This window comes from Pseudonaja textilis, chromosome Z (assembly GCF_049901715.1).
Source record: "Pseudonaja textilis isolate UNSWEBS1 chromosome Z, rPseTex1.2, whole genome shotgun sequence".
NCBI classification, from domain to species: domain Eukaryota; kingdom Metazoa; phylum Chordata; class Lepidosauria; order Squamata; family Elapidae; genus Pseudonaja; species Pseudonaja textilis.
In genome coordinates, this window is record NC_142008.1 from 121,401,414 (window position 1) to 121,415,305 (window position 13,892).

A 13,892-nucleotide genomic window follows, 5' to 3' on the forward strand; every position below is an offset into this window, starting at 1 on the left:
GAACATAAACATTATTTTCATTAGGAACAGACTTCCGGTTTGCAAGGCTTCGGCAGCAGTAGGGATTTGCAATTCCGCGCAATCCCTGCTGTGCTCGCTGCTGAGGTGCCCCCGATCCGGGTGGATTTGCAGGATATAGCTGCCCCGTAGAGGCAGCTGAAGACAGGGGGGATCCGGACAGGGTTTGGGAGTGTTGCAGACCCTCTCCCCAGCTGGCAAACCCCCCTTTTCCCAAGGCGGTGGAGCGGCGGTCAGCAATGGCCACCACAAAGAAGGCTGCAGCTGAATAAGGAAGTGCAGGAGGAAGAAAGTGAAAGTTTTTTCTTTGGCTGAGCCGGGACAAAGAGGAGCCCTTAAAACCTGGAATTTGCCTTTCTATTGCTATATTGTTCCCAGAAAGACTGTGTAAGCAGCAGAAGAAAGTGAACGGGAAAGTTATTTCTTTTCACTCTCCTTCCCTACGGAAGTAGCTGATGGAAATCTGGAAAACCTGCTTGGGCTAAGAAGGTAAATAAACCTAAAAATTAAAGCCAAGGGGATAAAAGATTTTGGAACATTGGAATTAAAAATTAAAAGTTTATTGCTATAAGTGGGAAGGAAGAGGTAAAAAAAAATATCTTAAGACTATATTGAAGAAGACTGCTTGAAGTTTATAAGATTAGAAATTAATGACAATAAGGCTTCTAAAAAATTATTTTGAAATGGTCTAATTGAATTTCACCCCAGGAGGAAGGGGGAAAAAAAAAGAAGAAGAAAGTGTTAATGGAACAGTCTGCTTTGTTTTGGATTTCTTTGTGACTTTGTGACTTTTGGGGAACTATTTCTTGAAAGACTAGAAACATTTGGGTTGCTCTTTTTAATAATAATAACAATAACAACAATAATAATAATAATAATAATAATAATAATAATAATAATAATAATAATAATAATAATAATAATAAAATGACATTATCTGTGCAAGAATTACAAATGGAATTTCAAAAGCTACAACAAGATAAACAAAAAGGAAAGGACTCTCTTGGATCTATCTTTTGTTTTTTGGAAATGGCGATTTCTACTTACAAAGAAATACAAGAACAAGAGGATTGGGATGAAGAAGGAGAAGCCATCTTTAATGGACAATACATTCAAGAGGAAGCATTTAATGGACAAAAAATCATAGCTGAAAAGAATATGGGGGGAAAGAAAATGCAGAATTCAGAACCTAAAAAAGCAACCAAGAAAGGGGAAAATAAGATGAAAAATCGATACAATGCCAGAAAGCAACAGAAAAGAGAAACACTACAGAGAGGGAAAATTAAAAAAGTGGAATTTGAGAGATGGGGGGTAAAAAGACTAGAATTGATAAGAAAAAAGGGGAAAGGGGAAGAGAAGCCATAAAGGTTTAAAACAAGATATTAAAAAAGAGTTTTTTTTCAGAGACAAAGGGTAAATTATAATTTAATATATGATTCTGCAAAAGTATATAAGATTGTATTGTAGATATTAGTACTTGAAATTGAGTTAGAAAATTGAATTATGAGTTAATAATGTATTAAAGGGAATATACAAAATGTTTAAAAGTAAGAGTTTATTTCTCTATGGAATATTGTTTTGATTATACTATAAATTCAATCCCTTTTTTATTGTTGTTTCACTATTTCAAAATGTAGTACTTTGTGCTAAGCAGAATCAGTATGGAAAATATGTATTATTTCAAGTGTCAAATTTAGGGGAAAGATAAAAAGTTGTCATACTTCAACCAGTGATTACAGGAGAAATATTGTATTAGAAAGAAAGGATAAATAGATAATTGAAGAGAACAGACAAAAGATACAAGTATAATTATTTAAAATGAGATGAAATAAATATAATAGAATTATGAGAGTGAATAGAGGAGAGAAAATATATAGAAAATACAGAATGTTAATTAAGATATGAAACAGTATATTAAGTGAGTATGAATTTGATTTATGTCTGTATAAAAAGAGGTAACCCGGGGTAAGCCGCTTTCCTTTTTTTTTTTTTAAACAGACTTTATTCAGTTTTTCACATTAAAAACAAAAATCTCTTTTTAGTGGACAACATATTTCCGGGTCATCATCTTAACATACAAATATGACAGAAATTATACATTGATATATGCATACTTAATTCTATTATTACCTTTTCCATTCCAGATTTTCAGTAAGGAGAGAAACGAACACATTAATTCTAGCCTCTTTCATTAATCTCAATCAATTTTGTTTCATTTCAATTATTTCAAAAATAATCCTTTAGTATTTATTTTTAAACGTAAGAATAAACAATATGTACTTGCCTAATAAATAGTAATAAAGTTTAATTCTAAATTCTTTCATTAATCTCAATCTAAACATCTTTTTATTTCATTTTAATTATTTCAAATATAATCCTTAATATTTATTTTAAAAATAAAAATAAACAATATATATTTGCCTAACAGTAATAATAATGAAGTTACCAATGTCTCTCCTTGCTTTTATTAATCTATATTAAACTTATTAATTTAGCTGGTTCTTTAGTCTGCCATATTCCCTTTCCATTACACATTTTTTTTTATGAATTCTAAATTAATACAGATCTTAACACACCTACACAAAAAGAAAAAAAAACAAGTATAAGTTTCCCCTCTTTTACTATTTTGAGTGTAACACCTTAATGATTAGAATATACATTTATTCCCTCATCTTAATTTCCAATAGACCATTAGTCATTACATCTTTTCAATTGGATTCCACAGCATATTCCCCACCCCCTTTAATAAGAGTTATCAGTTTCTATATTACCCTATTTTCTAAGTATTTTTAATTGCAAAGATATTCTTATTACCCCATGTCACCCAGCAGAATCCCCTTTTAAATTCATCAACCATTATCTCTGAAAAAGCCATTTCTTTTCAACATTTTACTAGTTCTGTGTTTCTTTCTTTCAAATGCCTGTTTCTTACTGCTTCTCCTCCCACTCTTTTTGCCGTGTCTTTTGTCATTCCAATTTATCTCTTTCTTAATACTTTCCTTTCCCCTTTTCTGCTGAGTCTTTCTGCATTTCCTGACTTCACAAGTATTCCTTCTTTTAATTGTAAAGAAACAATTTCCTTTCAACATTTTACTGGTTCTGTGTTTCTTTCTCTCGCATGCCTGTTTCTTACTGCTTCTCCTCCCCCTTTTTTCCCCATAACTTTTCTCATTCCAATTTGTCTCTTTCTTAATATCTTCCTTTCCCCTTTTCTGCTGAATCTTCCTGCCTTTTCTGACTTCACAAGTATTCCCTCTTTTAATTGCTTTCTTAAAACTCAACTTTTTAACCTTCCTTCTTTCCCCACTTCTTTGTAGCCTTCTTTGTGTTAATTGTCTATTTAAAATGCCTTCTTCTTGAATCGACTCCTCCCCCTCTGAGAATCTTTCTTCTTGCTCTTCAATCGCCATTTCCATTTTTTCTAGCACAGAGCAAAGTGATTCGCCTCTTTCCTGTAGTAGTTCTCTCATATTTTTGAGTTCCATTTTAAATTCCCAAAGAGATATCATCATTCTTACATTTTATGATAATTAAAGTCCACAAAAAGAAACCACTTTTACTCTTCTTTCTTCTTTCAGTTTTTTAAAGTTCTCAACTATTCCAGTCCAGGGTTTATACCAAAAACATCAATCAGTCCCACACACAATCTTTCCTTCCTTGCTTTCTCTTTTATTCTGGTTCTGCTTTCACTTTCTAGAATTCTTACTTTGTTTCAATATTTCTGTAATGTTATATCCACACCAGTTCATTCAAAGACAAGATGCTTTCCCTTTTATTTGAACTAAATTTTATCAAAAGGTGACACTCTCCATTGTACAAAGTCTTCACTTTTTCCGCCTGTATTTTTATTTGAGATTTTTCGAACCTCAATATTTCAACACAGTCCAGTCTCCAATTTGTAAACGTTATTATTATTCTTTGGCAATCTTAAGTCCAGCTTTAATTTCTACTTGTTTATTCCCAAATTACTTTAGTCCAATTTCATTAAATCTTTAATTCCAGCTTCTTCCTTTCCCGGTTCGAAGCCCCATTTAGCTGTCAAAAATATTTTTCTTTTTTTCTCTGTCCCTCTGTAATTTCGCCGCTCATTTTTCTTTTCTTAAAAATTTTATGTTACCTTGATCCCAGGGTACTTTTATTTGGTTATATTGCCCAGTTGTCCCGGTTCAGATGTTATCCACCTCTTTCTTCCCTCCTGCACAAATCTTAATCGAGCTGAGTCATCCTCTTTGGGATGGCCATTTTAGACCATCGCTGCAGTTGTCTTCGGGAGTTAAAAAAGCCAAGCCCAGGGGGGGAGATGCGGCTCCCCACAATCAGGCTTGCTGCTTCCTCTTACTCCGCTGCCCCTCCAAGGCAGTTTCAGCCCCTAATCAAGATGCTTGGGTCTCTCCGACGAAAGAGCATGAATGATAGCCACAGAGAGTTGCGATCTACCATCCATCGGCAAGGAGGCTCCGCCTTCTTCCCCGTAAGCCGCTTTCCAAAAGAAGTTTTAGGTATTTATGTTTTGTGTTTTGAATGTCTACGTTTGAATTAATATAAAATTTTAGAAGAATGTAAGAAGAATGTTGGAAGAGAACAATGAAATTGTAAATAAGACCGATGGATGTAAAAAATGTATACAATCTAAAGTAAAAGAAATATAATTTGAATAAATAGAAGGAAAGGGAGTAATAAAGAGAAGTTGGGATAAGATATGAAGTTGAACAGATAAGGTAAATATATATATTATATTGTGTTCATATGGAAATGTGATAATTTGGAATTATTCTGTCTTTAAATAAGATGTCTTATTGGTTTTTTCAGAAAAAGATCTCTTATGTTATTATATCTGATGCTTTGTTTGTCTGTATATTGTTTTGTAAAATTAATAAAATTTGTTTAAAAAAAAGAAAATGAAAAACAGAATCCTATTATTGTCACCTGTTTTAATTCAGAAGCATTTGTTTCAAACAGAGTAAATAAAATAAAGCTCTAACATTAAGAACTCCAAGGCTTTATTTTGGATTCTGGTATTTCATTCATGATGAGACAATGTTTTTGTAATATAATTCAGCATTAGAAACAGGAATAGGTAAAACTTTCATAAGGTGCAGGATATTTGAAGAAAAGAGAATAGAAGCATTGTGTACATATTCTGGAAGGAATCTCCAGAGTCTTGGAAGGAACAAAGAAATAAAAGCAATCTGAGGTTTTGGAAGAATCTGGAAGCTCTTGACTTGATAATAAAATAGCAGAGATGGAATGGACCCTAGAGGTCTTCTAGTCCAATCCCTGCTCAAGCAGGAAACCCTACACAGATTCAAACAAATGGCTGTCCAATCTCCTCTTAAAAACCTACAACCTTGCAGTATCCACAACTTCTAGAGGCAAGTTGTTCTACTTGTTAATTGTTCTAGTAGGACCCAACCATTCTAGGTTGGTTCTCACCTTGATTAATTTCCATCCATTGCTTCTTGTTCTGTTTTCAGGTTCATTCTGGAAGCCCCTTAGATATTGGAAGACTACTGTCATCTCATCCCAGACTGTTTTTCACTAGATTAGACATACCCAATTCCAGCAACCATTCTTCATATGTTTTAGCCCCCTAATCACCTTTATTGCTCTTCTCTGCACTACAATGCAAACACAGAAATAATAAATATCTGGCAAAAAAAGGTGGAAAAATAAGGACAATTTTTCAAATTTGAAGCCTTTTATGAGAACGAAAACCAGCAGAAACGGGTATTTCAGAGAAAAATTTCATAAAGCAGCACGGCTAATGTTCAGGCACTTGGTCTGTGACATCAGGTTCAGCTGAGTAGTGCAAATGGTTCCTGTAGTCTGCAATTTTTCTGGAAATCTGTTCATATGCCCCACACCATTTGAAGGGAGTTCATTTCAAAGTGCATAGCTAAAAGTCTAGACTGAAATATGCACTAGGGTATTAATGAATTTCCAGAAAAATCGCAGACTACAGGAATTATTTGCACTACTCAAGTGACCCTAAGGACACAGATAAATCTCCAAGTGCCTCAGCAACTCTTTAAAAGGAGGCAAATGACCAGCTGTCTGCAAGGAATAAAATTATTCCATTCCCTACTATCCTGTCAGAGCTGAAGAAGCTTTTTGGATGAGAAGCAAAATGTCTTCAAAGAAAAGTCCAGTTGCCACTTGAAAAAGTACCTTTGGGACAACCAGGACTCAGATAGCTGAGAATCTCCCTAGACTGTTAATTTTAATGTTTTATATTTATGTCCTGGCTTTGTAAGCCATCCATTATTTACCTATAAGTTTAATAGGTAAATATTAAACTATAAGTTTAATAGGTAAATAATCTCAGGACTGAGTTACCTTTGATTCTTGTTTCTTGCCTAATCCATCACATTGATTATTCTGAAACCAAACGTTGATTACAATCAACAGTTCCTCAGTGGTTTTCTTATAATGTTAATCGCTTTTCCTCTAAATAGACATTTGAGATAACACCCAGTGGAATTTGATGGAAGCAATAAGGGTGTACATTCAGGAAAAGAAGACAGAGAAGATGTGGGAGTTGCATAAACTCCCTAAGTATAAAGAGATGAAGGTTAAGAACTGCAGAACTGAAAAAAATTGTTCTTGGTGGACCTCCATTCTTCTGTCTCAAGTTCTCAAGCTATAGCAACCTTCTTTCATTCTTTATTCTGTAAAAATTATACAAGGCTAATGACAATATCGTCTTCTAAGGAAGCATGTAAACATGCCATCTAGGAAAAAAGCAACATGCTAATGGAAAAGAGGAGAACCTAAGATGCTTGGGAAGTTTTTGGTATAGTCCTCACAAGAGCAAGTAGCCTCTCTTTTTTTCACACAAGGGTACCTTCTTCTATAGCAAATTAAAACTAGTCTCTTTCTGAAAAGAAACCTTGAGATTGAGCTCTCAACTCAAACTCAAGTCTGAGTAAAAGCAATGTAGTCTTCATTTCCATCACAGAAATCATTGAAAGACCTACTATCAGAGAAATCTTCTAAAAAAGCTTCTGTTCCATATTAGCAGACTTGAAACCCTGCATTCCCATTGGTCCATTTCAACCGCTACCTGATTGGACAACTGGGGCAGTTATGATTGGCTCGCTAAGAGTCTGCTGCGATTGGTCGAAACCAAGCGCGGGAGACTTGAAGCAATGTCATTGGCCGCCAAGCCCTGGCGAGCTCTATAAAAGAGCTGCCGCAGCTGCTATTCTTTTGAGCTTGTTCTAGCCGAAAAATAAAGAGCTGTTGTTACTGAACCGGAGTCTCTCATCTTTATGAGCCTGACCTTCCGAACATAACACTGGTGACAAAGGTGGGATAGAGAAGACAACGAGACAATCCAGCACGTGGCAAACGGTGAGAAACAACCATCAGGATGGCCAGCAATGCCACGCCACCCACACCCTTTCATCTGGCCACTGAGGACTGGGAGTCCTACATCAACCGGTTTCAGATGTTTTTGGAATGCAGCAACCTGAAAGACACCAACAGCAACCAGTAATGGGCTGTATTCCTATCACACTGCAGGCCCGCTGTGTTTAAAATGGCCAAGGCTTTGGCGAAACCCGCAGACGTCAAGACGATGGATTGGGACAACCTCGCACCCATCCTCCAAAACCACTACGGTCCGGCCATGCCCACGCTCATTCGCTGGCACAACTTTTACCAAAGAGACCAGCGCGAGTGTGAGAGCATCAGTGAATTCGTGGCCGATCTAAGGGACCTTGGAGGGTTATGCAGATTCAGTGACCTAGAAGAGGCCATGTAAGACCGGGTCGTCCTTGGCCTAAAAGACCCCACACTACAAAGCAAGTTGATGGCAAAGGGCAGTATCTCCCTCACCAACACCATAGCTGAAGCAACGGCAGCAGAAGCCACCCACAAATCAGCGGCTCGAATGTGGCAATTAAACGGAACTGACCACTATCCTGTCAGCAAGATGGCTTCAACACCAGAGAAACACACCACCTCTACCGAAAACGGCAACATCGAATCCCCCTCTGACAGTGACTATGAGGAGGAAGAGATCCACCGGCTTCAGTCGGAATGCGATTGACGAGACCAGTGGGGTCATAAGTCGGGATTCCAATGCACTGGATGCGGAGGTGATCACCCCCACTCTGAATGCCATTTTCTTGACGCCATTTGTTGACATTGTGAGAAGCGGGGGCACATCGCAAAAGTATGCCGAAATAAATGCAACCACAGCCCCCAGTGCCGAGGCGGCAGCCCTAGACGACGAGACAGCACCCCCGCAAAGCATCAGGATCGCCAGACTGACAGTTGATAGAGCCGAGACAGCCAGACCAAATGATTCAACGAGGTGCCACGGAAAGAAGAAACCCATCAAACAGTTGTCATCAGCCACTCTTCAACCATAGATGCCCGAAAAGTATGTGTAACAGTAAACATCAAAAACCAACCATGCTACATGGAGGTGGATTCTGGATCCTACCTCTCCATGGTCTCCTGGCACATCATCAAGTGCCTAATACCCAGCATATGCCGACACGAACTAAGCGACCGAAAACTGATTCTCAGAGACTACCAGGGAAACCGCATCCCTGTAACCAGCATCGGGCATTTCAAAATCAAATTCAAAGGCCACACCAACATACTGCTACTCACCATCATGGACAAAGACCATCCCAGCTTGCTCAGGCTACAATGGTTCGAGCTGCTAGGGATAGAAATGGCTGGTATCCACCACACAAACGAAGAAGATTGGGAACCGGCACTTGCACGGGACTTTCAAGAGCTCTTTGACAACACCTTAGGCAAGTACAAGGGGTCCCCAATCTCCTTCAATCTTAACCCAGATGTCACCCCTATCCACCTCAAACCGCAGCGAGTGCCATTTGCACTCAAGCCTAAAATAGATGAGCAACTAAATAAGCTAAATAAGCCCAAGAGGTAGTGGAGCCTATTGACCATGCCTGTTGGGAAACGCCTATAGTCACCCCAATCAAACCAGATGGCTCCATAAGAATCTGTGGGGACTATAAAGCCACCCTCAACCATGCCTTGCAACAAAGTGCCTACCCCGTGCCAGTAGTCCAGCACCTCCTGCACTCACTGGGGGGAGGCCAGCTCTTTGCAAAGCTTGACCTGGCACAAGCCTATCAGCAGCTGCCGGTTGATGCAGAAACCGCCGAGGCACAAATGATCGTAACACACCGGGAGGCATTTAAATGCAACCGCCTCCAATTTGGCGTCAGTGTAGCGCCTGGGGTTTTCCAAAGCCTCATGGAAAGGATGCTGCAAGGCATAAAGGGAGTAGTGCTGTACTTTGATGATGTATTAGTGGCAGCGGCTAATAAAAAACAACTAGAAAAACGCCTAAGGGCAGTACTCCAAAAATTTAAAGACTCTGGCCTGAAAGTTAAAAAAGAGAAATGCCAACTATTCACCGAGAGGGTCAAGTTTTGGGGGTACCTCCTAGACAAACATGGAATTCACCCCACCGAGAAAAAACTCAAAGCCATCAAGGAAGCCCCCAGACCGAAAAACAAAGCAGAGCTTCAGGCGTTTTTAGGACTCATTAACTTTTATAATGTTTTCCTACCCCAAAAGGCAACCGTGGTGGAACCTTTGCATAGACTGTTGGACAAAACTGCCTCCTGGACTTGGGGAAAATGGGAAGAAAACACCTTTCAACAGATAAAAATCCTCTTAACTTCCAACGCAGTCCTCATCCAGTATAGTGAAACTCTACCACTAACAATTAAATGCAATGCATCACCTTTTGGAGTGGGGGCAATCCTCAGTCATACCTTACCAGATGGAAAAGAGGCACCCATTGCCTTCTTTTCAAGAACCCTGTCCAAGTCAGAAAGAAACTACAGCCAGCTGGACAAGGAAGCCTTAGCGATCATTTCCGGAGTGAAAAGGTTCCACAAATACGTCTACAATAGGACCTTTTCAATCATTACTGATCATAAACCTCTGCTAGGCATATTGGCAGGCAACAAGGCCACCCCAAACATCCTGACACCTGGCATGATGAGGTAGTCTGAGTTCTTGGCCACCTATAATTACCAACTCACACACCGCCCCGGCAAGGACATTTTGCACGGCGATGCCTTAAGCTGCTCACCCCTTCCAGACGTGCAAGACGACCCAGCACCCATCACACAAGTCCTCCAAATAGAAACCCTATCCAGCCCACTCCTCACCACACCAGACATTGCCCACGAAACAAAAAAAGACAGACAGCTGGCGCGAGTCTTGAGCTGGGTAGAACAGGGTTGGCCGGAAAATGACAAAGACGAACGTTTTAAAGCCTTCAGGAACCAGCAAACTGAACTCTTTGCTCAAAAAGGGTGCATCCTTTGGGGAGATGAGGTGGTGATACCAGAAACATTACAAAGCATAGTACTGGACATGCTGCATGAAGGGCACCCGGGCATCGTCCGGATGAAAGCCCTGGCAAGAAGTTATGCTTGGTGGCCAGGGATGGACAGGCAGATCAAAACATGGGTAGCCACATGCAACAGTTGCCAACAAACGTGATCCACCCCCCCCCACAGCACCCCCCCTGGAATGGGAAACACCCAGAGGCCCCTGGTCGTGAATCCACCTTGATTTCGCTGGCCCCACTCATGGACATACATTTCTGATAACCGTAGATGCCTATTCAAATTGGCTGGAAGTTTGCACTATGAAAAAAACAACCACAGAGGCCATCATAGCTAAACTTTACAAACTCTTTGCCACACACGGTTTGCCAGATATGATAGTGTCCAACAATGGGCCACAGTTCACGGCACTGGCATTTGAACAATACCTCATGGCCCGAGGCATCAGACATGCGTTAACGTCTCACCCGGTGGCAAATGGGCGGGCGGAACGAATGGTTCAGTTTACAAAAAAAAACATACAAAAAATTGAAGACGGCAATATCCAGTTAAAAAATCAATAAAATGCTGCTGATATAACATATCATGCCTAACACAACCAATAACAAATGCCCAGCAGAACTACTTATGGGCAGAGGACTCCGCTTGCCACTAGACCGATTGCATCCCACTTATAATCCGGAGAAACCCCCCCGGCTCCACTAGCCGACATCACACATTCAACATCAGCAACACCGTCTTTGTGAAAAGTTTCACCGGGGATCCTCTCTGGGTACCCACATGAATCACCCAAATAACCGGCCCCCGGTCATACCACCTAGAAACAACCGATGGGCGAAGCTGGAAGCGACACATCGACCAGCTACGGTCAAGGCTAGCCAGCACAGACTTTAACAAAGAAATTAGAGGGGGGACCTCAAACATGGAAAAAGAAAAAAACTCTTCTAAAAACCTTGTACAGTAAACCTCCAATAAAAAAGATTAATAGGAGGAAGGCATTACCAATTCATGCTGCATGTCTATTAAATGGGATTTTACGGGCTCCAAAATGCAACTGCATATGAGAAAACCTTTTTTACTGAATAACATTCCTCTTTCATGATTGTGAAAGATAGCAAAGGTGACATCACATCTTTACAAGTGTCAATAACTTAAGAACTGCTTTTTGAACTAAACATGAATGAATGTAATGAATTCAAGTTCAGTTTTATAAATACTTACAAGTCTTAGAGAAAGGACAGACATTGAGAATCTATTTGCACACTAGAGATGGGATTTTACTAGTTCAGCCCAGTTTGGATGAACCAGTAGCTCTGAGGATGAGCTGAGAGTGAACTGGTTCTGTTTGCTCCAACGATTAGCTGTTTGGCTGGCCTGTCCACCTGGGTTCTAGGCTATGCTTTGTACGGCATAATGGATTGCCATTTGTCAACTGTTAATAGACAGGGATTGCTGAAGAAAGTCATTAGCAAACACTGTGCATGCACAAAGCATGCTCTCACCGAACCAGTTGTTACATCAGTTGAATCTCACCCCTGTTGCACAGCTCATGGTATTAAAACAACACATTGATAAATAGTTTCAAAAGTGATTTGTTTCCAAAGCAACTGAGCCCAGGGGAAATGTTTTGGGTTATTGTGTTGGGTTGGATTCATACCTCATATGTGGAATGCAAAAATTAAAGAGTCCTTTTTTCTTAGCCAGATACTATTTCTTTCAGAAACATGATTAACATTGAATAAATGTCTTGGACTTCAAATATCTGATTATATCATAGAATATCTCAAATGCTCCACAGGTAAGGTAATTAAAAGAAAATATACTACATGGAGTGCTCAAATCAAACAGCTCCACATGAGTTTATGCTCTCTGGGTTTCCATTCCCACAAGATTTCAAGCTGCTCTTACTTCTCTTCTTCTTAGTAATGTTTATCCTGACTCTTTTTGGAAATTCCCTCATCATTGGGGTAGTCATCTCTAACCTTCAGTTGCATAAACCCATGTATTGGTTCCTCTGTCATCTCTCCATCTTAGACATGGCTTTCTCCTCTGTGGTGGTCCCCAAAGTCATTGCAGGATTCATTCCTGGAGGAAAAGTCATTTCTTTCAAAGGATGTGCCACACAACTGTATTTTTTTTCATTTCCTGGGATGTGCAGAAAGTCTTCTCTACACCTTGATGGCTTATGACCGCTTCTTGGCCATTTGCAAACCAATCCACTATGGCAATATCATGAATTGGAAGGTGTGTCTCCTCCTTTGTTTGGGTACTGTAATTGGAGGCAGCCTCAATTCCACATTTCAGACTTTTCTTACCTTCCATTTGCCTTATGGACAGAAATACTATATTGATTATGTCTTCTGTGATATTCCTGCTATGCTGAAGCTGGCTTGTGTTGATACAAAACTCAATGAGTTGATGAGTTTCATTGACATTGGCCTTGTGGCAATGACCTGCTTTCTGCTGATCTTAGCATCCTACGTCTACATCATCCTGGCTATTTTGAAGATTAGTAGTAGTGAAGGACAGAACAAAGCTTTTTCAACTTGTACTGCCCATCTTATTGTGGTGGGCATCTATTAGCTGTCTGTGATACATCATTATTTGAGAACAGCTTCTCAGGGCTCTATGGATAGTGTAGTGAATGTGTTCTATACCACAGTAACCCCTTTGTTGAACCCACTGATATATACACTTAGGAACAAAGAGATGAAAGCAGCACTGGTGAAATTGTGGAGAAGAAATTCAGAATAGCAAGCAAAAAGCAGCAAGTAAACAATCTCATTTTTATTTAATTTTCTATTATCAGAAGTCACCTGAATAAAGAAAAGTGAACATAACCTCCTAGAAATGCAGTAGTACTCAATGCCTTTTGTTTGTCTTCCTCACAGGTTGTGTCAATCAAAGATTTTTATTGATATTGTATTCCAGACTAAGTTTACTCTTCTGACATTAAAGACACTAATGACTTCCAATTCCAATTTATGTGTACATCACATAAATTACTATTTCTCAATTGAAAACTGAATTCCTTATATAAACTCTCATTCTCAAATTGAAATAATTTTGTTGGATGTTTGGAATTTACATGTTGTAAGTTGCTATCAGAAACTCAAATTAGAAAACAAAATTTAAAAGAAATTAAAAAGAAGATACCAATAAATATAGTCATGACCTCACCATGTTTAATATGAATAAGTTCTCAGTGCCTCCCTTTCCCTACTTCCCAGGACTTGCTATAGATCACCAATGATGTTAATCCTAAACATGGGGACTACCTATTTTCAATACTTTTTGTCCACTCATTGGGCAGTGCCCAAGCAGACCTTATACCATTTCTGACAGATGGCAGTCCAGTCTCTTTTTGAAAGTTTCCAGTAATGAAGCTTCTACAACTTCCAAAGTCAATTTCTGTTGCATTGGTTGATTGCTTTCACTGTCAGAAAATTTATCTTTATTTCTAGGTTGACTCTCTTGTTGATCAGTTTCCATCCATTATTCCTTTTGTAGCTTTTGGGT

At 39.2% G+C, this 13,892-nt stretch overlaps 1 pseudogene; it reads left to right on the forward strand.

Moving 5' to 3' along the window:
* The first annotated feature begins 12,199 nt into the window (after positions 1-12,199).
* On the forward strand, positions 12,200-13,127 carry LOC113451533 (olfactory receptor 10G6-like; annotated as a pseudogene).
* Positions 13,128-13,892: the final 765 nt, after the last annotated feature.